This window comes from Canis lupus, chromosome 2 (genome assembly GCF_048164855.1).
Source record: "Canis lupus baileyi chromosome 2, mCanLup2.hap1, whole genome shotgun sequence".
NCBI lineage: Eukaryota > Metazoa > Chordata > Mammalia > Carnivora > Canidae > Canis > Canis lupus.
The window spans coordinates 81,946,446-81,969,769 of NC_132839.1; positions in this window are offsets into that span (position 1 = coordinate 81,946,446).

Genomic DNA, 23,324 nt, shown 5'->3' on the forward strand with positions numbered 1-23,324 from the left:
AGAGCCAATGATACTTTTGAACATCATATAAGAGACATTACTAAGAATAGAAAGAACCCTTAGTCACAATATCAACACTCTGACAAGGACAAACCGGGAGTATCATAAGTAAATATTGAGATACAAGATAGGACTTAAAATATGTTGGAAGCATAATTTGATTTAGAAACTAAATCACATTTTAAAAAATTAGTGGAACACTAATTACTACTGTTGCTGTTTTCATTTTTTAGAGCATTTAAAAAAGTGAATATAAGTAATAAATATATTTGTGGAAATATATAAAGTAAAAATATGAAGAACTATACTAAAATAAGCATAGCATTTACCACTAGAATTGTTTCTCAGCATTTTCTAGCCTGCATCAGAACTCTTGATTCCAAAAGATCTATAAGAACCACATGTGTTTGTACTAAGGAAAAACTCCTAAGGACTTTTCTTGGAAAAGATGAAAATAAAAATTACTTGTATCAAATTTATTAAATAACACTGTATGTTAATATTTGTAAAAGATGGTATTTATATTTGTGCTAAAGAAAAGATATTCTTTTTTTTTCATATAGTATCTAAAATCACTTTCCAGATAAAGACTTTTCTACACCTTAACATTATAATGAAAAAAAAAAAAAACATTTAATGACACAGTATGGTTAATGCTTCAAATCTGCAAAAGCATACTTCTAGCTTATTTTTTTTTGTAGATATTGTGTGTGTGCCTGTGTGTGTGTATTGCTTTGATAAATAATAAGCCAATTGTTATTGTAGGGATGCTTCAGAGAAAATGAATGCATATTAAGCCCGTCCCTTGTTTCTTTTCTTTACTGCCTTTGCCATTTTTAAGCGCAAAAGACAGACTAATATTTCATGATTTTTAAATATCATCTAGGGGTGAACAGATCTAATGGGGTTGAGATTTATGACCAGCTACCAAATTAGCTTCCATGATGGTCCCCTCTTATGGAAACCTATTGATTGATTTAAAAACCAAGTGCTCATGTGTTTAATTTCTAGAAGGAATCTTGATTGGAATTTGATGTCTCTGATGCCATGAGTGTCTTTCTTCAAGGGCAGTGAAATGCAGAAAAACACTTGCCACAAAAAGCAGAAGTACTGTTTGACAACAGCAGAGTAAAAATGCAAGATTATAGGTATGGTGAGGTGTCCACAGTAGCTGAAGCAAATCTTCCCAAAGTGAAGATCACTACTAGATGTTCCTCTTTCCTCCTGACAGTCCTAAGTGACTCAAAGTGCATGATCTAGCGCTGAGTTTTTCGGACTTCACTTCCATTCTATTTTAGGCCTATCTTGTGATATTTCTCTTATCGTCTTCTCCTGCTGTTCTTTATTCCTTTGCCCTCATCTCTTTTTCTTCTCTTCCTCTTGTTTCTTTTTTTTTTTAAATATATTGGTTTTTTAAGTTATAATACTTTCTTATTGTCAAAGTCCAAGAATACAAATGTATAAAATAAAAATAAATAAGTAATATCCGTTTCTCTTCTAGTGTCATCCTCTGAGCGAACAAATGCTAACACATTGGAGGTATAGCTTTCCTCCATTTTATTCTAATTTCATACAAACATACAAGTTGTATATATATATATATATATATATATACACACACATTCTTATTCTTTAAAAAAATAAATTGTATCAAACACTGTGCTCAATAAAATTCCTTCTTTGCTTACAAATGAAACTTCCTCCAAGTCAATATGAGCTGCATAACTTATTTTATTATAGTGTAATATGTGTAATATTCTATAGTCTGGATGTGTTATATTTTATTCATTCTACATACAAAAAGAATTCAATATATTGGTAGGATTTTAATGCCAGAAAAAATGCTTACTTCCATACCAATATATTGCTAGTGCTTTTACTTCTGTAGGATGGGTTCCAAAAGTGGGAGTGACTAAAATATAGTAACAATTTAAGTTTTAATAGGTATGTCAGATTAATTTTCAAATTGACTTAAACAATGCACATTTCCTCTATAAAAATCTAAGAATTCCCATTTCCCTATGTTCTGTTTTGTATATTCTTTATATCTTTGTTTGCTAGTATATTATTGCATGAATATATTTTATTTTAAAAACTAGGATTTTTTTCATGATATCATTGCATTTTTCCTTCTCTGAAATCTCTGCTTTATTTTCTCCAGTTTTTATTTTTAGTCATTTGCATTTTGTTTTTGATTCTAAGATGTTTGAGGAAATACACTGATAATCATGTTTCCCAGAAATTGTCTTTTAATTTTACTTATTCTACTCTTTGTCATAGATTAATATATATCTGATCAAATCTCAATGTATTCTTCAATTGATTTTTCTATCTTGCTTATATCACTTTCTTTTCTTTTAATTTGAAGTAAATTTAAAGAAATTAGAGTGATTAGCCCAGATAAGAAATGTCAAGGACACTAATAGTTTATGAATTATGATATTCAAATTACTTTGATAAATTATGAATCTTACATATATTATTTCATGTGGCTCTCATAGGAACTTTAAGAAGGATAATTTTTTCTTCTGTGTTATACATGAGGGAATGAAGAGATCACTACATAGAGGAATGGAATGAGCATCTAAGCCTTTGATTCTAAAGCATTTTCATTCAACTGCAACCAATTGTTTCCCAAGAACATTAAGTGATGTCAGATATTTAGGTTCTCACCAAATGGCTTGGGGTCAGAGAAAAAGTAGGAGCTATATAAATAATTAGCACAGCAGTAGGTAACCCATTTTCCTTTCTAGGTGCCAAACACTAGGCAAGTGACAATCTCTATCACAGAATATTAAATTGGAATGTTAAAATGAAATGTATCAAAGCACCATATGTCAAAATGTAGTTTCAGACCATGGAGTACATTTTCAAAGGAGGTATTCATAGATTTATAGATGGGATAATCCATCAAGAAGATATAAATCTTTTTTAAAAGATTTTATTTATTTATTTATGAGAGACACAGAGAGAGAGAGAGAGATGCAGAGACACAGGCAGAGGGAGAAGCAGGCTCCATGCAGGGAGCCCGATGTGGGACTCGATTCCAGGTCTCCAGGATCACACCTTGGGCCAAAGGCAGTGCTAAACCACTGAGCCATCAGGGCTGCCCAAGAAGATGCAAATCTTAACAACACATAGGCATGTACCTAAGTCCCCAAATAGAGTGAAATGATATGATTGAAGAAAGAAAGAAACAATGTACTAATAATAGTTGGAGATGTCAATATCTCATTTTTTAATATCTCATTTTTAATAATGAATTTAACTACTACTATAGAGAATATCAGTAAGCAAATAGAAGACTCCAACAAGACTAGAAAGGAACTATACCTGATAGATATCTGTAGAATATATATAGAACACTACACCTCAAAACAGCAAAACACTTTTTCTCGAAAGTGCACATGCACATGGAACATTCTCCAGCATAGAACCTGGAGGATGTTTTTATGTCAAAGCCATAGGAAAAAGCCTTAATAAATTTAAAAGGAATAAAATCATATAATGTATGTTAGAAATCAGTAAGAGAAAAATTGGGAAAATCACAAATACATGGGAATTATATAACACAATCCTAAAAGACCAATGAATCAAAGAAGGAATCACCAAGGAAATCAGATAATACTCTGAGACACAAGAAAATTAAAACACAATCCAAACTTAGGAAATGCAATGAATGGAGTTCTTTGAGAGAAATTTAAATCTGCAAGTATCCATATTAAAAAGGAGTATCTCAGATAATAATTCTACCATTAGACACTGGGAAAAAGAAGAAAAAAATAAAACCTAAAGCAAATGGAAGAAAGAAAATAATATGGATTGAAGTGAAAATGAAGAAAATAGAATTTAGAAAAGTGACAGAAAAAATCAATGAAAATGAAATTTGTCTCTTTATGAAGATCAAAAAAATTGACAAAACTTTAGGTAGACAGACTAAGAACAAAGAAAACACTCAAACTACTAAAATCAGAAATTAGAGTGACATTACTACCCACCTTACAGAAATAAAAATCAATGTTAGAGAATCTTAAAAGGAACTGTATGCCAAAAGAATGAGATAGCCTAGAAGAGATGGACAAATGCCTAGAAAAGTACAAACTACTGTTATGAAGAAAAGATTCCCAGCAGCCTTACTCTCAGTTTCAAAGGGGAAAAAAGATTTTATTGATATTATAAAGTAAAAACCTAGTGGAAATAGAAAGAAGAAGAGAAAAATCTACACATAGATGAGGGCAACAGTGAGCAGTGAAGGAGAATGAGACAAAGTTACATCAGATGGGGTTCTTACCACCTCCAACCTCATCAGCTGGGGAAGCCCCGAAGAGACAGCCAGGCTGAGGTCCCTATGGAGAGCCCTTTGGACCATCCCCATCAAGGCCGTACTTATAGAGCAAATGATGGAGTCCAAAGTTAATCATGTATTTGCCTACATGCAGTTTCGAGCGAGCTGCATTCCTATATTATCATGTCTTTATATCTTCAGGGAGTCTGAGCTAGATGTGTTTGCCTTCCCCCCTTCCCACCCTCTGCCAGGATTCCACTGGGGGTGGAGGGGTGGGAGGGCAGCCCAGCCTGGAGCTAGAGGAGATGCAAAGCAAATTTTATAACTCTTGGCATCCAGATCAGAAGGGCCAGTTCTGACCTGGCAGCCCACTAATATCAACTAGCCAGGTTCCTGATGTCACTTATGTGGCCTGTCTCACAAACAGCATGCTTTAGCCTTCCTGCCTTTGTGCAGGTTGGGGTGCTGGGTTATGTAGGGTAAGTCACAGAAGTCCCCATGCAGACATTACAACTACAAAAATCAATTTACAAAGAAATAGAAAATGTGAATAGACCTGTAACAAGTAGGGAGATTGGTAATTTTTTTTTAAGAAACCATTTTTTTAAAAGATTTTATTTATTTGAGAGAGAAAGAGCAAGCACGGGGTGGGGGGAGAAGAAGAGGGAGAGGCAGATGCCCCACTGAGCAGGGAGCCCAACAATTGGGTCCTCCATCCCAGAACCCCTAGATCATGATCTGAGCCAAAGGCAGATGCTTAACAGACTAAGTCACCCAGGCACACCAGGAGACTGGTAATTTTTAAGACTTTTCATAAAATATTCCAGGCCCAGATGGTTTCATTGGTGAATTCTACCAAATTTTTAAAGAACAATTAATATGAACTCAACAAACTTTCAAAATATAAAGAAGAGACTACTTCTAAAATCATTCCATAAGATCAATATTATTCCAATATCAAAACCAGACCAAAAAAAATTACAGAAAAGGAAATTACTGACAAATATCCTTATTAACATATATGCAGAAATCCTAAGCAAAATACCAGCAAATCAAATTCAGCAACATGTAAAAACGATTATACTCTGTACCAAAGTGAGGTTTATCCCAAGAATGCAAGAGTATTTATCATCTGAAAATCGATTAATGTAATGCATTATATAACAGAATAAAGCAAAAATAACACATGATCATTTCAATAGAAACAGAAAAAGCACTTGACAAAATCTGATGCTGTTTATGATTAAAACACACAACAGAATTGGAATAAAAGGATACTTTCTCAACCAGATAAAAGGCATATATTAAACACACACACACACACACACACACACACACAGTAAGCATTATACAACCTGATGAAAGTCTGTGTGCTTTCCCCCAAGGAAACAAGGCAAGGTACTCTGCTCTTACAACTTTTCTTTAACATTGTGCTAAGGTTCCAGCAGGGTAATTCAGATAAATTAATGAATTAATGAATCAATCTATCCACCCATTCATCCATTCAGGATGAAAGGACGAAGGAAAACTATTTCTATTGGCAAATGACATGATCTTGAATATAAAAAAAAATCCTTAAGAATGCACAAAAAAAAGTATTTGAAATAATAATGGAGTTCTGAAAGACTGAAGAATGCAAGATCAGTATGCAAAAATCATTTGTTTTTTTGTACACTAGAAAAAAACAACCAAAACATGAAATAAGAAGTAGTCTCCTATAAAATAACATCAAAAAATAAAATGCTTGGGAAAAAATTCAACAAAAAAATAAATATAAAATATGTATTCTGAAAACTACAAAACATTGTTAAAAAAAATAAAAGAAAACCTAAATAAATGGAAAGACTTTCCATATTCCTGGATCAAAGAACCAGTATTATTAAGATAGTAGTATTCTTCTAAAAAATCTACAGATTCAATGTATCCCTATCAAAATTCCAATTTCCTTTTCTGTAGAAATTGACAAGCCATTTCTAAAATTCACATGGAAATGAATAGTCAATGTAATCTTTAAAAAGAAGAACAAAGTAGGAGAACTCACACTTCCTGATTTCAAAACTTCTTACAGAGTTACAGCAATTAAGACAGTATGGTACTGGCATAAGTACAGACATATAGATCAATGAAACACGATTGAGGGGCCAGAAATAAACTCTTATATTTATGGTCAAATGATTTTCAACAAGGGTGCTATGACAATTCAATATGGTAAAGGAAATAGTCTTTTCAACACATGGTAGTGGGACAACTGGATATCCATATGTAGGAGAATGAAGTTGGACCCCTTCTTTAAATCAGATACAAAAATACCTCAAGATGGATCAAAGACCTAAATATAAGAGCTAAAAATATAAGACTCTTAAAAAAATTATGAGTTTATCTTTGTGACCTGGGGTTAGGCAAACCTTATATATGACACCAGAAGCATAAGCAACCAAAGAAAAAGTAGATAGATTGGACTTTGCCACAACCAAAACTTTGTGCTACAAACAACATCATCAAGCGTAGAAAGACAACACACATCATAGGATAAAATATTTGCAAATCGTGTATCTGATAAAGGATTTATATCCAGAATATATAAATAAAACTTTAATACATTTTAAGAAGATAGATAAGTAAATTTTAAAAAAATGGCTAAAGGTTCTGGATAGACATTACTTCAAAGAAGATATGCAAATGTCCAATAAGCAAATGAAAAGATACTCAACATCACTAGCTAAAAGGGAAATGCAAATCAAAACCACATGGGGTACTACTTCACATTCACTAGGGTGACTATAATAAAGACAGATCATAAGTCCTGACAAGGATATAGAGAAATAAAAATTTTCATACGTGGCTGATCAGAATGTAAAACAACATAGATCCTTTAGGAAACACTTGGGCAACTCCTCAAAATATTAAACATAGAGTTATCATATGACTCCACAACTCTACTTCTATGTATATTCCTGGGAGAAGTGAAAACATATGTCTTCACAAAAACTTTTACACCAATGTTCATAGCAGCATCATTTATTATAGGCAAAATGTGGAAACAACCTAAATGTCCTTGATAACGGGTAACAAAAATGTGGTGCGTCCATACAATGCAATATTACTTGACAATGAAAAAGAATGGGGTATTTAAGCATCCTATCATATGGATAAACCTTGAAAACCTGATTAAATGAAAGAAGCCAGTTACCAATGACAATATATTGTATGTTTTATTTAAATGAAATATCCAGAATAGGGAAATCTGGAGAGGCAAAAGTAGGTAAGTTGTTGCCTAGAGCTGGGGCAATGAGGAGGAATGGAGAATGAATACCAATGTATGCAGTATTTCTTTCGGGGTATGAAATGTCGTAGAATTTAATACGGTGATGGTTGCACAAGTCTCTGACTACATTAAAAATTATTGAAGTGTATACTTAAAAAAAGAGGATCTACTCAAAAACCCTGTTAAATGGCTTATTAACTATTCTGAAGACTTATTAACATGTATCTCCAGGATTTTGGAGGACACGGTGGGCTGGGTATCTGCAACAAGTTCGTTTAATCTACAGGATGAAAAACTGGCTGGCTAGCCACTCTGATGGTAAAAATATCCAGAATAGGGATATTCTGGAGGAATAGGAGAGGAGAGCTTGCTGCTTTATTTAGTAATTGAAATTGCCGGAGTTTATTCAGGGAAAAGGATGTGTGAATGTCTCCCAGTCTCCTAATGATCAGAGGTTAATCATGAGCATGAAGAATATGATATAGAATAATCGCTGGCCTTATCCTAGTGAAACTACCTTATCTGGAGGGGCAAACAGACCTCCACAGAGGAAATGGGGCCCTAGTCACACTCCTAGGAACAAAAATGAAAAAGTTATATCCCGTCCCCTCAACTCATGGCATAGATATGTATTGGACCTTCCTTGACAAAGGAGATGTAGAAATGTCCTGAACTATGGGGAAATCACTAGAACACCTATAGAAATGTCAAAGAAAGTACTCTTAGTTCAGTCTGCTGAGACAAAAATATCATTAACCGGGTGGCTAATAAACAACAAACATTTATTTCTCACAGTTTGGGAGGCTGGGAAGTCCAAGATCATGGTAGCATCTGATGAGAGCTCACTTCCTGGTTCATAGCTGGTACCAACTGTAACCTCACACAGTGGAAAAGTGGAAGAGGGGAAGAGGGGAGGGAGCTTTCCTCAGCTGCTTTTATTAAGGCACCAATCTCATTTATGAGGGCTCCACCCCATGATCTAATCAACCTTCCAAAAATTCCACCTTCTAATACAGTCATATTGAATAGCTTTTGACGGATGAATTTTGGGGGACACAGACATTGAGATGTAGTAGACATGTTATCTCTGTTATTTTCAACCAGCTGTTATATTCAAGTTGAAAGAGGAGGAAAAGCTGTGCTAAGCAGAGGAAAAGGAGAAGCCAACCAAACTCCCCTTATCACATAACGTCTTTCTGCCAACTATGGGCCTAAACCCCAACAGGGGAGAAGTCTCAACTTTATTTATTTATTTATTTATTTATTTATTTATTTATTTATTTAATAATAAATTTATTTTTTATTGGTGTTCAATTTGCCAACATACAGAATAACACCTAGTGCTCATCCCATCAAGTGCCCCACTCAGTGCCCATCACCCATTCACCCCCACCTCCCGACCACCTCCCCTTCCACCACCCCTAGTTCATTTCCCAGAGTTAGGAGTCTTTATGTTCTGTCTCCCTTTCTGATATTTCCTACCCATTTCTTCTCCCTTCCCTCCTATTCCCTTTCACTATTATTTACATTCCCCAAATGAATGAGACCATATAATGTTTGTCCTTCTCCGATTGACTTACTTCACTCAGCATAATACCCTCCAGTTCCATCCACATTGAAGCAAATGGTGGGTATTTGTCATTTCCATTGGCTGAGGAATATTCCATTGTATACATAAACCACATCTTCTTTATCCATTCATCTTTCGATGGACACCGAGGCTCCTTAAATCAACATCAGAGCTTTGGTAATTACTTGGGATCAGAAATTCTAGTTATTGAATTGATACTGTGTTTTGTGAATTAAGGTCATTGTCCAATTTTCTTAGAGTGACCAGAAAAACTAGTCTCAGCTTTCACATGGGAGATGAGAAAAATAAGAACAGCCCCACTGAGTGTATTTAGAAGATAATGGGAGATACAATTTAAATTGTTCAGAATTATGTCCCACTAGTCATGGGTCTCCAAATTCTGAAATGGGAATAATAATGGCATCCCATCCGCAGAATTGCTGTAGTAAGTTTCTCAACTGCCTAACAAATAATGAGTACTTTTAATTAATGTTATTACTATCACTTTGCTTTTACAGTTGTTCACATATCTTCTAGAACGATATTGTTGAACCTAAGTTCTGTAGATAGGAATGTTTTCTCTTTCTTTCTTTCTCTTTCTTTCTTTCTTTCTTTCTTTCTTTCTTTCTTTCTTTCTTTCTTTCTTTCTTTCTTTCTTTCTTTCTTTCTTTCTTTCTTTCTTTCTTTCTTTCTTTCTTCTTTCTTTCTTTCTTTCTTTCTTTCTTTCTTTCTTTCTTTCTTTCCTTTCTTTCGTTTCTTTTTTGATAGGAATGTTTTCTGTACTGTCCTATGAAGTTAGCCACCACCAGCCTCATTCAGGTTGGTGAGCACTTGAACTGTGGTTAGTGCAACTGAGGCACTTCATGTTTTATTTCATTGTAATTAATTTAAATCTAAACACAAATAGCTACATATGACTAGTGGCTACTGTATTGGGGAGCTCAGATCTAGATGCATAACAAAGGAGAAAGATACGGGTCAGAAAAGTGGATTGTAAATTCAAGCCTAACTTCAGCCAACAAGGAAGACTGTTCCAAACCAAATTATTTCCTTAGTGTAAATGGTGATGCTGGGAAAATCCTCACAGTGAAACAGAAGCAAGTCGGGTTATAATTTATACACAGATTAATTAGGCTTGTGGGCAACAAGAATAACAAGTATATATACACCAAAATTTGCCAATTGCTAAATATACTCGAGCTAACTTTCTTGACATCTAGCCTGGTTCATTAGTATGGATAATCACTGGCTGGTGGAATTTAAACCAGCTGTTTTCTAACAATGCAAATTGTTAAACATAGTATCTTACTAAGAGAAGCCACATCATCTTATTCTTTACGAATCTTGCATAACGAAGATGTGTGTCCACCTGATCAGAACATGCAAGCAGCCCAAACCTGTGAAAGGTTGGCTGCTGTTCCTCTGTACTATTAGGGAAGGTTACAGCCTGGTAAAGAGGACATTTACCTGCCTTTGGTAAACGTCCTGACCTACTCTGATCTACTCTTTTCTCTAGCCGAGAGGAAAGTTCACTTTAGTAAGCAAGGTAAAAAGCCCTAGAATGAGAAGGCCAACTCAGCAGGGCTCTGCATTGAAGTCTGCAGACTGGAAGAAAAGACAGAGCACATGTAGCCTCATACTCAAGTCATGCCGGGTGCGGAGGGAAGTCTTACCTAAATTAGGCAATTATGGCCTTATTCTAACTCAATACAGAGCCAAACATCTGTGTACAGTGGTATTGACTATTGTTGTCACATTAAAGATTGGTGCCCAACTGTGGCATCTTCGGAACAATGGGTCTAAGAGCTTAAATTCATTTTTTTTTATGAGTAATGTTTGAAATTGCTTTTGCCCTCCCCCCACCCCACCTAACCCCATTCCACCCCCATGTGCCCACTGTTCCTTGTACAGAGCTGTCAGGACAACCTCTGCCAGGGAACAGGGCAGCTGTGGAGAATTTACAATATTCTAGATGTATTCTAAGCGAGAGACTGCCTGCTACATGTAGCCTGAACTTGGCCAGATGCTGTGGTAGCAGATCAGAGAGGCAGGCGTATTCTCAAAACAACGTTAAATTAGAACTGCTTAAGAAGGTAAATGGCTGTTATAAATATATATTTGTACAGCACATCCAGCATTTGTAAAGCGCTTACTATATATGTGGCACTTTATATGAATTGTTTCTCATAAATATCTTTATGAGATAAGTGATATTTTAGTCCCAATTTACAAGGAAAGAAACCAAGGCTTGCAAAAGCCTAAGTAATAACACGCTCAAGGGGACATAATTAATTATTGATAGAGGTCCTGAGCCATTTGTTAAGCACAATGCAATGTGTTCCCTCCGATATAGAATAGAACTCTCCCTATCAATCAAAGTGAAAGGCGGTGCCATCCTCTCCCTGGGGTGGTAGTGACCTCTGATATATGGAAACAGTGTGCTGCTCTCTATAAATATAACTCATATCTAACCTAAATGCTCTTCTTATCTCCTCTTTTTATTATAATGAACGTAGAAGCAACTGTAGGAGACAAGATGAACTTGCTAATGCTGTAACTCTGTGAGGTCCTTACTGGAACCTGATCAAGGGAGGAGGAAGGAACATCCATGAGCATTTGAATCAAGCACTCGAACTTTCTGTGCCATGGGCACGTGGACCCCAGGAATGGGATATTCCGCAGTCGAGTGAGCAGAGATGCATTTCTTTCTTTTTTCTATGGACACAGGTAATTCTGTGGCACCCAATACCTGGGTCCCAGCATCCTAGGTAATATCTCTTCTCCAATGCCCCATCTGATAGGAGCTGGCACCAATCTTCAGATACAGCCACACACATTCTGACAAGGGGCTGTGATGAACAAAATGACACATCCAAACATCTTTAATTTATATAGATTTGAGTCTCCATAGAGAGCTCAGGAACTTACCTTGTACTTTAAGAAAAAAAAAAAAAAGAAACAAACAAAAAACAACTCGTTTCCTCATTACCCACATTTTTGGGTCTTCCCTTTGAATGTCTTTCTACTCATTTATTGTTCAATCACAGAAAGCCGTCAAGTAATTTGGGATCAATAGCAGAAACCAGGCAGTTTTCTCTGGAGCCCTAGTTGCTCCATATTGAGCTCACCTCAATGAAAGAACTTGAAGACGTGATTCTTATTCAGCTTGAACCCGAGCAAAGTAGATGACCCATGGGCAGCAGAAAGAAGAACGCCAACCACGAGTCACAGAACTGGCTTTTGGTTCCTGCTCTGTGTGAAGTCCGTGGAAGTGCTTCTGGCCAAGTCATTGGATCTCTTTGATTTGTGGTACTTTTAGTCCATAGAACAAGAGTCTAAAAACTAGGGCAATCACTTAAATCTTTTAAGACCCCAACTTTCCATGAGTTTAAAATCTTAAGACAGAATGTTTCCTCAATATTATGTCCTGAAATCATGTTTTTCACGAACCAGTATCCACCTTTGATCCATTAGTGCTTCAAAAGCTAGGTCAACAGCACCTCTTTTATGAGGCTGTGTCTGAAAGTCAGTCACAGGGTTCTTTGCTATAAACTCTCTGCTGGCTACATCAAGCAGACAAATATATTAGGTTTAAGCAGATATATCTATCAGGTTAGAATTTCCTGGAGGGCTAGAGCCAGACTAGGAAGTTACTCCTCTATGACAGATGCCAAACCATGAAAGGAGAGAGCATCGGTGGAAATGGGTAGAAGTAAGGTGAATGGGGGTGCAGACTTCTGTAATCCAAAAATCGGCTGCCACTGTGTCTATGCACTGAGGATATGGGGACTGGTCCCCAGAGTGCTGACACCCCCACCCCTGCCACTGCCATTGCAGGAGATGGAGTCTGTGTGGAATGTGTGGTACTTTTCTGTTGCTCTCCTCCAAATCCATGTCTCTATGGGGCTTCTAATTGTCAGCAGCTTGGTCATATGCTTGCACCCAGCTACAGAGGAGCCTAAGACTTAGATTCTGACTTGAGCTTTGGAACATCAAGGGTTTGTTATACGAGATAAAGGACCAGGAGTAAATGAGGTATGTTATTCAGCCACAGTGGAAGACTATTCTCTATAGCTGTGAAAAAAAAAAAAAAAAGTCACTCCTGACTTCCTCCTCCAGACTGAAGTTTGTTTTTAAAAGTGTCAATATTAAGTAAACATAATAAACATGGAAAACTTCCTTAGGTACATTAGATGAAACTCTTTCTTTTGAAAGAGAAGGTGGCTACACAAAGTACAAACTTTGCCTGGTGACATGAGATTTTTAATATAAATTCAGATATTAGGAACATGATTACATAGTATAAGGGAGCTGATTCCTCATTATCTGTACCCTTAAAGGGACCAGTCACAAAAGAATTGATCATTTTTAAATCTGATTTCATTAGTGGACCTTCTTCCATTTCTAATTATTGTGGGGGTTATGAAATATCCTGAAATCAGATATATCTAGGTTCAAACCCCAGCAGAGGAGCCTTGGGCATTCTAATAACATTTCTGATGGTTGTAAGAGATGATGAACGTTAACGTGGTTCATGGAGCCTGATGCATTGTAAGTACTTGTTGAATGAGAGCTGGTGGTGTGATACCTGCTTTCGTCTCCCTGACTTTTCATCAGCCTAACGTTACTTTTTCTAATCATGTCTGCCTCTCAACTCTGTTAGCTTAAACTCTTCCTCTTTGCTGCTTCTGCTCCATTATGAGATTTCCTTTTGAAGAACATTAGGTTAAAGCTCTTTAGTTTATTGATTACTCAGTTCCAGATTCCGTACCAGTCCTGTGTGTCAGGGGAATGCTGTATGGGGAATGCTCTAAAGGAATCCTATGCCTTACCAATCAGCCTGCATTGTGCTTGACTTCTTGATCTCAAACCTTAATTTTTCATCACTTCTGTTTGGGATTTCTGGAAAGGCTAGCCTGCCTTGAAATGCTTTGGAGATAGACTGTAATGTATAACTAAGCATCTTACTAAGCAAAAGAACAATAATTAACAATTTTTCTCTCCTCATTAGCACATAAGAAGGGATTTGGAGCCAGAGGAATTTTTCATCCCTAGCCAATGCATTCATGACTCAAGATCCTTAGGCAAGATGACTAACTTCTTTGAAAGATTTTCTTGATCTGTAAAATGGGGGTTCAATTGCTGACTTGCAGGGTTGCTGTGAGGATGAGAAATGTGGCTTTCCTAGGGCAGCACCTAGCATGGAGTAATGTCGCATGAACCCTTACTGTCCCAGTCATTGCAGTTCCAACAAGCCAAGGGACAGCAGTAGACTCCTGAGAAGTGGATGCTGATTAGAATGAGGTGGGAAAGACACCCCAGAGAAAATTTCGTCTGCTCCTGCTCAAGGTCAGCCCTGTCAGCCTGCCAGGAGGCAAAGACCTTTAATTTCATGGTGTCATTTTCCCTTCCTGAAAGTACAGTCTGACATATATTTGCTTTTTAAATTGAAGGGAACTAAAATTAATCTCATTATGGGAATCTGATAGTCCTTAAGGTACTTGGAGACTCCTGAGTGTCACAAAACTAGGATCAAAAACCCTGGTAAAATGCCAGCAGGAAAGGCAAAGGCAGCTAAGTGGACGGATGCCTGTGGGGCCGGGGGTGAGGGGGCAGGGGATGCTTATGTATAATTTGACTCCTTTTGACACTTTGTCAAAATATTGTGGCTCAAACAGACGTTTAAAGCCTGATTATTTTTGAGAAATCCTTAAAGACCTTCCTTGTTGTTTCTTAGTGGACAGCTTATATTTTTGAGAGCCATTTAAATGTTATTTAAATTTTATTTAAATATTCAGTAGAGGGCCATTATTAAGCACTAATTTGCACACATACCTTGGGCAACCATGGACTCTGGAGCTGTTCCTGGAGCTTGATGTATACCTGCAAAACATTAAAGGGCAAGAGATATGAATAAAGTATGACCTGGGCTTGTTGTGCTCTCCAGATGAAAAAAGTCTTTGCTTTTTCGTAAGAATAGGGGTTGAGGTGTAGCCGCCTGTAATATCGAATCCTGGAAATCTACTTTTCTTTCTGTTAAGACCTTCTCTGTGTGATAGTTTCCCCGGGTCAGACTATCTGCCCCCTGGTTTCCTGGCTTTTTGATTTTCAGTGGATGGTCTGCTGTCTGCTCTGATGTCCTGAATCTCTGTACCCTAAATCTGTGAATGTGGGACACTCTCTTCCTCATATTTTGAGGGGTCTAGAGCTTCCTGGGGAGGAAGCCTTTAAGAACGACACTTATCACACACTTTAAAATATTTATGTAGCAATTTTGCTTAAACATGTCTGTAACTGTGGCTCTGAATTGAAGCCTTCTGTCTTAAGTTTTGTCATTTTCATTTCCTTGACTTTGAGAACCACTGCCACATCTTGACCCCACAGATACAGCTCTTCCCAACGATGGAAACTAGGCTCTTCTTTTCTGTACTGACCCTGAAGATTCTTTGTGTGTCTTGTCTCTCTTGCTCGTGACATTCTGTGGTACAAGGGTTCCAGACATCACTTACTCATTCGACACAGCACAATTCACCATATGTATCCATTCCTTCTACTGGAAGACAAAAAGAACATGGCTCCTCAGGGCAGATTCCCGAGGTGTGTTCCTTGTGATCCCTGTGTGGTGTGATCCTTGACAAACCACTCTAAGCCTTGATATGGTCATCTGTAAAAATTATGATCTCAATAACGTCCACCCTAGAGATTGTGATGATTGAATGGCAGTAATCCGTACAAAGCAGATACAACCAAGAGGGAACCGAATTTGGCCTGAGTATACGGAGAACAGGGTGGAAGCATCAGGAGATAAAGATCTGCACTGAGTCTTCCCTATTTGAAGATTTCCCTCCCTTGACATGCTTACTTAGTGCTCAGTGTATACCAGACACCAAGAAAAGTGCTTTAAAGACTTGCATCTGGGTCTGACACCACATATTGTTGACTTCTATATTAATCACCTGCGTCCGGGGTAGATCTATGGATAGAGATTTAGAAATGTTTACCAATAATATTTATTCTACTTACTGTTGGCTGTTCTCATAGGCTGTCTGTGCCCTGCCCCATGGCCTGGAGCTCTTTAATTACATGGGGCCTGCCGACCACCAGAGAGTTTTCTTTGACTTGGAATTCTTCTATTTGTCCAGGGCAAGCTAGAGGTGCTGAAGAATTGATAAATGACCTGCCACATCCTTGGAGTCTTCCCTTTGTGGCTGACTAGAGTTGGTGTACAAACACCCTAGTTCTCTTGCCGCCTGTATGAGTTGTGTAGGATAACCCTGAAGTACAATCCTCACTGACTCAGAATGGCTCAGTGGGATTACACTCCAGTTACCCATTATGGTAACACACACTGTATTTCTTGTATTCCCTTCTTATCTCTCCAACCCACTCCACTGTTGGTTTTCCCTGAGACCACCTTCCAAAGGAAAGACTTGCACACAAATCCCTTGTTTCAGGGTCTGCTTCTGGGGGAAACTGAACTAACAACGATGCTATGAGAACACAACTTATTGTGAAAAGGTCACAGAGAGTCAGCTCCTGGCACATGGTACATATTTGTACATTTCTTTCTTTTTTTTTTTTTTTCATTCATTGATTCATTTTTTGAAGTTAGTAGGTCAGTGTATCGCTTCACAGATCCACAGGGTTCCAGACAGCAGTCCAGCAGGCTGGCTAAGAGCAGCACAGCCCTGAGAGCTGCAACTGTTGATGAGAAAGGAAGCTTTCTGGTGGCCTCCCTGTCTCTGGCTACCCACTGCCACAGCACAGGCAGTGCCAATGTTTTTATATTTTCTTTTTAAAGATTTATTTATTTATTTGAGAGAGAAAAAGAGAGCATGAGCAGGAGGGGCAGAGGGAGAGAGAGAGAATCTCTGAGTGGGGAGCCTGATGCAAGGCTTGATCCTATGACCCTGAGATCATGACCTGAGCCTACACCAAGAGTTGGCTGCTTAACTGACTGAGTCACCCAGGTACCTCTGATTTTCTTCTTCTCCTTCTCCTCCTCCTCCCCCTTCTACTTCTTCTTCTTCTAATAATAATAATAATAATAATAATAATAATAATAATAATAGCCTTTCTCCTTCTCTTCCTCCTCTTCCTCCTCCTCCTCCTTCTAATAAAGGCCTTTCTCCTCAGAGTGTACTGAACTTGCTTCCTTCTTCATAGTGACAGCATGAAGTGGATTTCTTTCTTTTCTTTTTTTTCTTAAAGATTTTATTTATTTATTTATGAGAGAGAGAGAGAGAGAGAGAGGCAGAGACACAGGCAGAGGGAGAAGCAGGCTCCATGCAGGGAGCCTGACATGGGACTCGATCCTACGTCTCCAGGATTATAACCTGGGCCAAAGGCAACAGCGCTAAGCCCCTGAGCCACCCAGGCTGCCCCTGAAGTGGATTTCAACTAGGAATGACTTTGGTCCTAGAAGATATTTGACAGTTTCTGGTGATATTTTTGACTGTCCAACTAGGAGGGGATGCTACTGGCATCTAGTGATGGAGACCAGGGATGCTGCTATTAAATATCCTACAATGCACAGGACAGCCTCTCATAACAAAGAACGATTCAGCCCCAAATATCAATAGTGTTGAGATTGAGAAGCCCTGAATAGGGAAAGAGAATATGTCATTCTGAACTGTAACCTTTTGAAGAAGGATGGGAGTTATTTGTTTTTGAAATAAGCCCTATTCCATCAGGTAGGAGACTAGTAGTTTCTGACCAAGCAATTCAGTCTATTGCAGCACTGATGCAGGGGATTTATGTAAAGAGAGAAATCTATACCTAGACTGTCCAATATAGGAGTCACTAAACCCATTGGGCTATTGAACATTTGAAAATGAGGAACTGAATTTGTAATTTTATTGACTTTTAATTAGTTTAAATATAAATAGCCACACATGGCTAGTGAGTGTTTGACAGTGCAGGAGTCAGAGAGACCTGAGTTCAAATTGTGACTCTGCCATTTACTTAGTAGCTATATGACCTCGAGCAAGATATTTGACTTCTTCAAGCTTCTGTTTCATTATCTGTACAGTGGAGATGAAATTGGTACATCCCTTGAAATACTATTGTTAAAGATTAAGGATAAAATATATAGCACAGTATTTGCATATATATGTGTTCAAAGAATTATTGTTAATTTTATATGAACTGTTAATATTCACTTATGAGGCTTCTTTCTACACGTCAGCCAGCCTTAGCAACAGGAATTGGAAACCAGCTAAAATAGCACACTTTCTTCCTAGAGTCCTGAATTCTCAACCCTGTTTATGTCTGTTTTTTGGATATAATTCCAAGTCTATTAGTCTACGTATGTATGAATGTATTCATCTACCTATTCATCTATCTAATCTATCATCTATCATATTTTAATTGCAAATGATCTATTCCTAACGCCCCCACACACAACAGTCCCTTCTATTTTAGTTTGACTTTATGTTTGAACCACACTGCCAATTTGCACTCCACTTTAATATATGATTCTGACTCCTCCAACACTGAGAACCTGGCGTGCATTTTGAGACCTTGGGTAAAGCTCTTCCTTTTTCCTCCTCCTGACACCTGCCTCTCATGGAACAAAGCCATTTGTAAATGTTTTCACACAACTGACCATGACATTTACGGATAAGGTTTTAGAAAGGCTGTTGGAGAGTTGCATTTAGAAAGAGTAATTAAAACAAAACTTTGTCTAGAGTTTCTTAACAATTCTTGATGCTACTTGAGAAAAAAAGGGTCATCCTCGTTAATTTGAAATATATCTATTTCATGTGGCTTTTATGTAGCTCATATAGTGTTCCCATTATTCAGAAAGCAAAGGGAATGAATGATCATTCAGAAGACACCATAAAACAATATTTAAATGTATGTAATACTTTAGCTTTACGTGCACATTTATTAGCTTGCCTGTGAATGAATATGTGAGGGAGAAAGAAATCAAGATGGAGAGGATGTTTTACTTTTGGGAGTAGGGGAAGGGTATAAACCAGTATATTGAGTAACAGTACATCAGTTCATTTACTTTAACAGACATCAATAACACCATGACTTCCGAAGAATAAGGCATCTTATAAGAATGATGCCTTGAATACCGGAGTCATAATAAAACTGGCTGCCTCCATGATGCACACTCACACAGATACACACACAGAGATACACAAACACACATACACACACGCAAAAAAACACATACAAATACACTGACCCACATATCATACAGGCACCTGCAAGTATATTTGAATAAACAGTAAAAGAGAAAAAGAATACAGGGTTCAAAGCACAGATATTTTTAAGAGTCAGCACTAGATGTTTCCACCATCTCTTTCTCACAAATTTCCATTAGGATTGCTTTAGTTTTAACATTTAACATAAGTTATAATTATATACTGTTTTTTTTTAAGTGAACACTTAAAATTGTGTTCTTCTTACTAAAGATATCCCAGGGGATGCCTGGGATGCTAGGACATTGTGGGTGTCAGTATGCTTAATAGTTGCTATAGGAAAAATAAAATGTTTAGCATATAATGCACAAAATCAAAGCTATTGAGTAAAAGGCAACACTTGCTATTCTTTGGGGGAAATTGGCAACATCAAAAATACACACTGTGCACAATTAAAACCAAGGAAATATGTTATTGGTTCCATTAAATTTATTCAAGAACCAGAAGAACAAGTATGAGATTAACTGCATGTGTAAACACTATTTCATAATGAATCTGGCAATTTAGACAGACAGTCCTTTAGCCAATTTTTACTTTTGAATCATTGCCATTGTTAATCAATTATCCAAATTATGATCAAAACAAAACATTTTTATTCAATTTGTGTAATACTGTGGGCATACTACTGAATATATATATTCTTTAAGTTTGGATATTTCTAGTTTTTCTTTCTATCTTCTCTTTCCTATAGTAATAATTTAACAAGAAATATTGATTGAGTACTTATGGTCTACCAGTGCTATTCTAGGCACTGGGAAGCGTTGATTTGAAAAAAACCAAAAATATATATACTAAAGACTATGTGTGTGTGTGTTGAATAGATTTTTAGAGCATTGAATTGAGTTTATTTTCATTCAAACATCATGAGTGGTTAGGTGGGATATGATTTCTTTGGAGACCATTGTTAATGTTTTATATACATTTCTATTTACTGTTTCGTATCTGATGAATTACCAACCATATTTTTATTGCAATGAAATTTCACTACTACGGAAAGTTCCTGAAGTAGAATGGAGGCATAAGTAAATAGATGAATAAAATTAATAAATAACACAATAGTATATATTATTTAAGAAGTATAAACCAAAATGTGATTTCAGATAAAATTTCATTTGGCATAACGACAAGAACAGAGACATTAGAACTTTAAATATAAATGAAACTGATATTTATTTAAATATCTTTGTCAATTCTTAACAAATCTTTAATGTAACATCAAATATATTTAGTCGAATTTTTATTGATGGCATAAATTTTTATTGATGTCTCCTTAAGTGATGTGACTAGAGGACAAGAGAATCTTGGCTCATTAAATTTTCATGGAAAATAAGTATTTTCACATTTATATAAGGAAACAGTCTAGACCAAGAGTGTTACATGGTTTGGTTAAGATGTGTTCTTCTCAACTCTCTCATACCTGTGAGATTTTTGGCATTGTAAACATATCATCTACTACAACATAAACTCTTTAAACAACTATCATATACTTCCATTGATAGCACGGTGCTTGAACAAGGACTGGTCATAACTCCTTATTAAAAAAACTAGGAGGTAGGACAAAATACATGTAACTGCTATTTTCAGGCTGTCCTTGAAAGAGAGAACACATAAGGTATGTTCTAGTATACATTGGCTTTCTACTTAATAGCTTTTTGAAATGTAGGATGAGGGAGAGTAATCTGAAAGTTCAGTGAATTTAATTGAGAAGACGGGCATCTGAGCACAGGGAGGCTGAGGTCACTGTACAAGCTGCAAGCCAGAGTTTTGGAAAAGAGACCACACAGCACATTGGTGGTCACTTAGGGCAAGGCAGGGGGGTGTTGATTGCTTGTTTGGTAAGGAGCAAGGGAATGTTTTAGGAATGATGATATCTTTCTAATCTTGATGGTGATTGTGTGGGTGTGTATTTTTCAAAACCCAGCAAAATACACAATTGAAAATGACACAGTTCATTGTATATACATTATACTTGAATAAATTTGATTTTTAAAAACACTAATAAAATTGGCAAGAAACAGTTGGAAGAGTAAAAATATTCAATTTTAGACTCTGGAAAGATTTAATTCATTTTTTAAAAATAACTAATATCCAAATTGTATAGGATAATAATCTTAATAAAAACCTTACATTTACTGACTGCTTACCATCATAGATGCTTTGATTTAAATATTCGGTATGCAGGAGCTCATTTAACCTTCAGAGGAAACCCATAAAGTAAGGAATAGAATGATTCCCATTCCATCAAAAGGAAAATGAGCATAGGAAGTAAGCACAGGAACTAACCCAAGACTTCACTGACGTTAAGTGATGGAGTCAACATTCATTCTCAGGTATTTTGGCTGTTTTCTTAACACCGTGTAAGTACATAAAATGTGCTGCCTTATTAGGTGCTGGGGAGACAATGCTGAGCAGAAGCAGATGTAAAATTGTGAAGAAGGCAGCGATTAATTGATGAGTGAAAAAATATATGGGGAAATGTCACCTAGGTAGTAAAAAATCCATTTTAAACAAAATTTAAGATACTATTTTGTAAATATGGAAACATAATTAATGATAGCAACATAATTTTGGTCAAAATTACTGTGTTAATCACTGCCCGTGACATTACTAATTAGAACTGTTTTTTTTTCAGAAAGCATTTTTTTGCAACACATATTGAAATCTTAAGTTTTAAATTAATTTATACCCAGTTATTCCATTGTAAGGAACTTAGCCTAAGAACATATCAACTGGGAAAGAAAGAAACTCTAAGGATAAAGTGTTCATTGTGGTTTTTCTATGACAGTGAACAATTATAAGTATTGTTTTACTCTGCCCAGAAGTATAAAACATTGTATATCCATTAAAATCATAGTTAGAAAGATAATATAGAGAAATGAGAACAGACATGATTTGCTCACTAATGCAAGAAAGATATTGCATGTGTCAGAGACATCATTTTACATACTGAATGTAATTATATGCTTGAATTATGAATTGAATTGAATTATGTGCCCCGGCCCCCAAACTTATATATTGAAGTCCTAACACCCACTACCTCAAAATGTGACCTTATTTGAAGATAGAGTCTTTACAGAGGTCACCAAGTTAAAATGAGATTAAAATGGATTAATGTGGGCTCTAATCCAATAGGACTGATGTCCTTATAAAAAGGACAATAGGGATCCCTGGGTGGCGCAGCGGTTTAGCACCTGCCTTTGGCCCAGGGCGCGATCCTGGAGACCCAGGATTGAATCCCACGTCAGGCTCCCGGTGCATGGAGCCCGCTTCTCCCTCTGCCTATGTCTCTGCCTCTCTCTCTCTCTCTCTCTCTCTGTGTGTGACTATCATAAATAAATAAAAATTAAAAACAAAACAAAACAAAAAGGACAATAAAGTTCAGTTTAAACAATGCAGTCTGTGGTTCTATCATGGCTGTTTTAGCAAATTAATAACACGTGCTTGGTATTAACAGCTACTGATGGTAGCTGTTGATTGTCATGAGTGCTGTTCACCAAAGATTTATAGCTACCCCCTTCTGCCACATAAAGGATTTGACTTCCTTTCCTCTTGAGGATAGTCATGGCTATGTGGTTTCTCTGGCATTGAAAGTGGAGCAGAGATAACATGTGTGTCACTTCAGGGAGATGTTTTATGAGTCCTATATTTTACAGTGGCATCTCTTTTCCTCTGCCATTACAGCTGGTGACCTTAATGATGATGGTGACTCTGCCACTAAAAAGTGCGTGAAACAAGGCCTCCAGCTGACCTATAATGCACAGATAGTGTGAAGAGGAAATAAACCTAGGTTGTCTTAGCTCACCGATATTTGGGAATTGTTGGTTAATTGCAGCCAGACCTGGCTCATCCGAAGTAAACACAACTAGCAGGGCAGAGGCTTTTCTTCCAAGAATTTTAGTCTGTGTGAGAGCTGTAGAAATAATTAGATGATTATGACTGAATATTTAAAAAAATGCTTTGATAAAAGTATGCAAAGAATTTTAAGGGTGC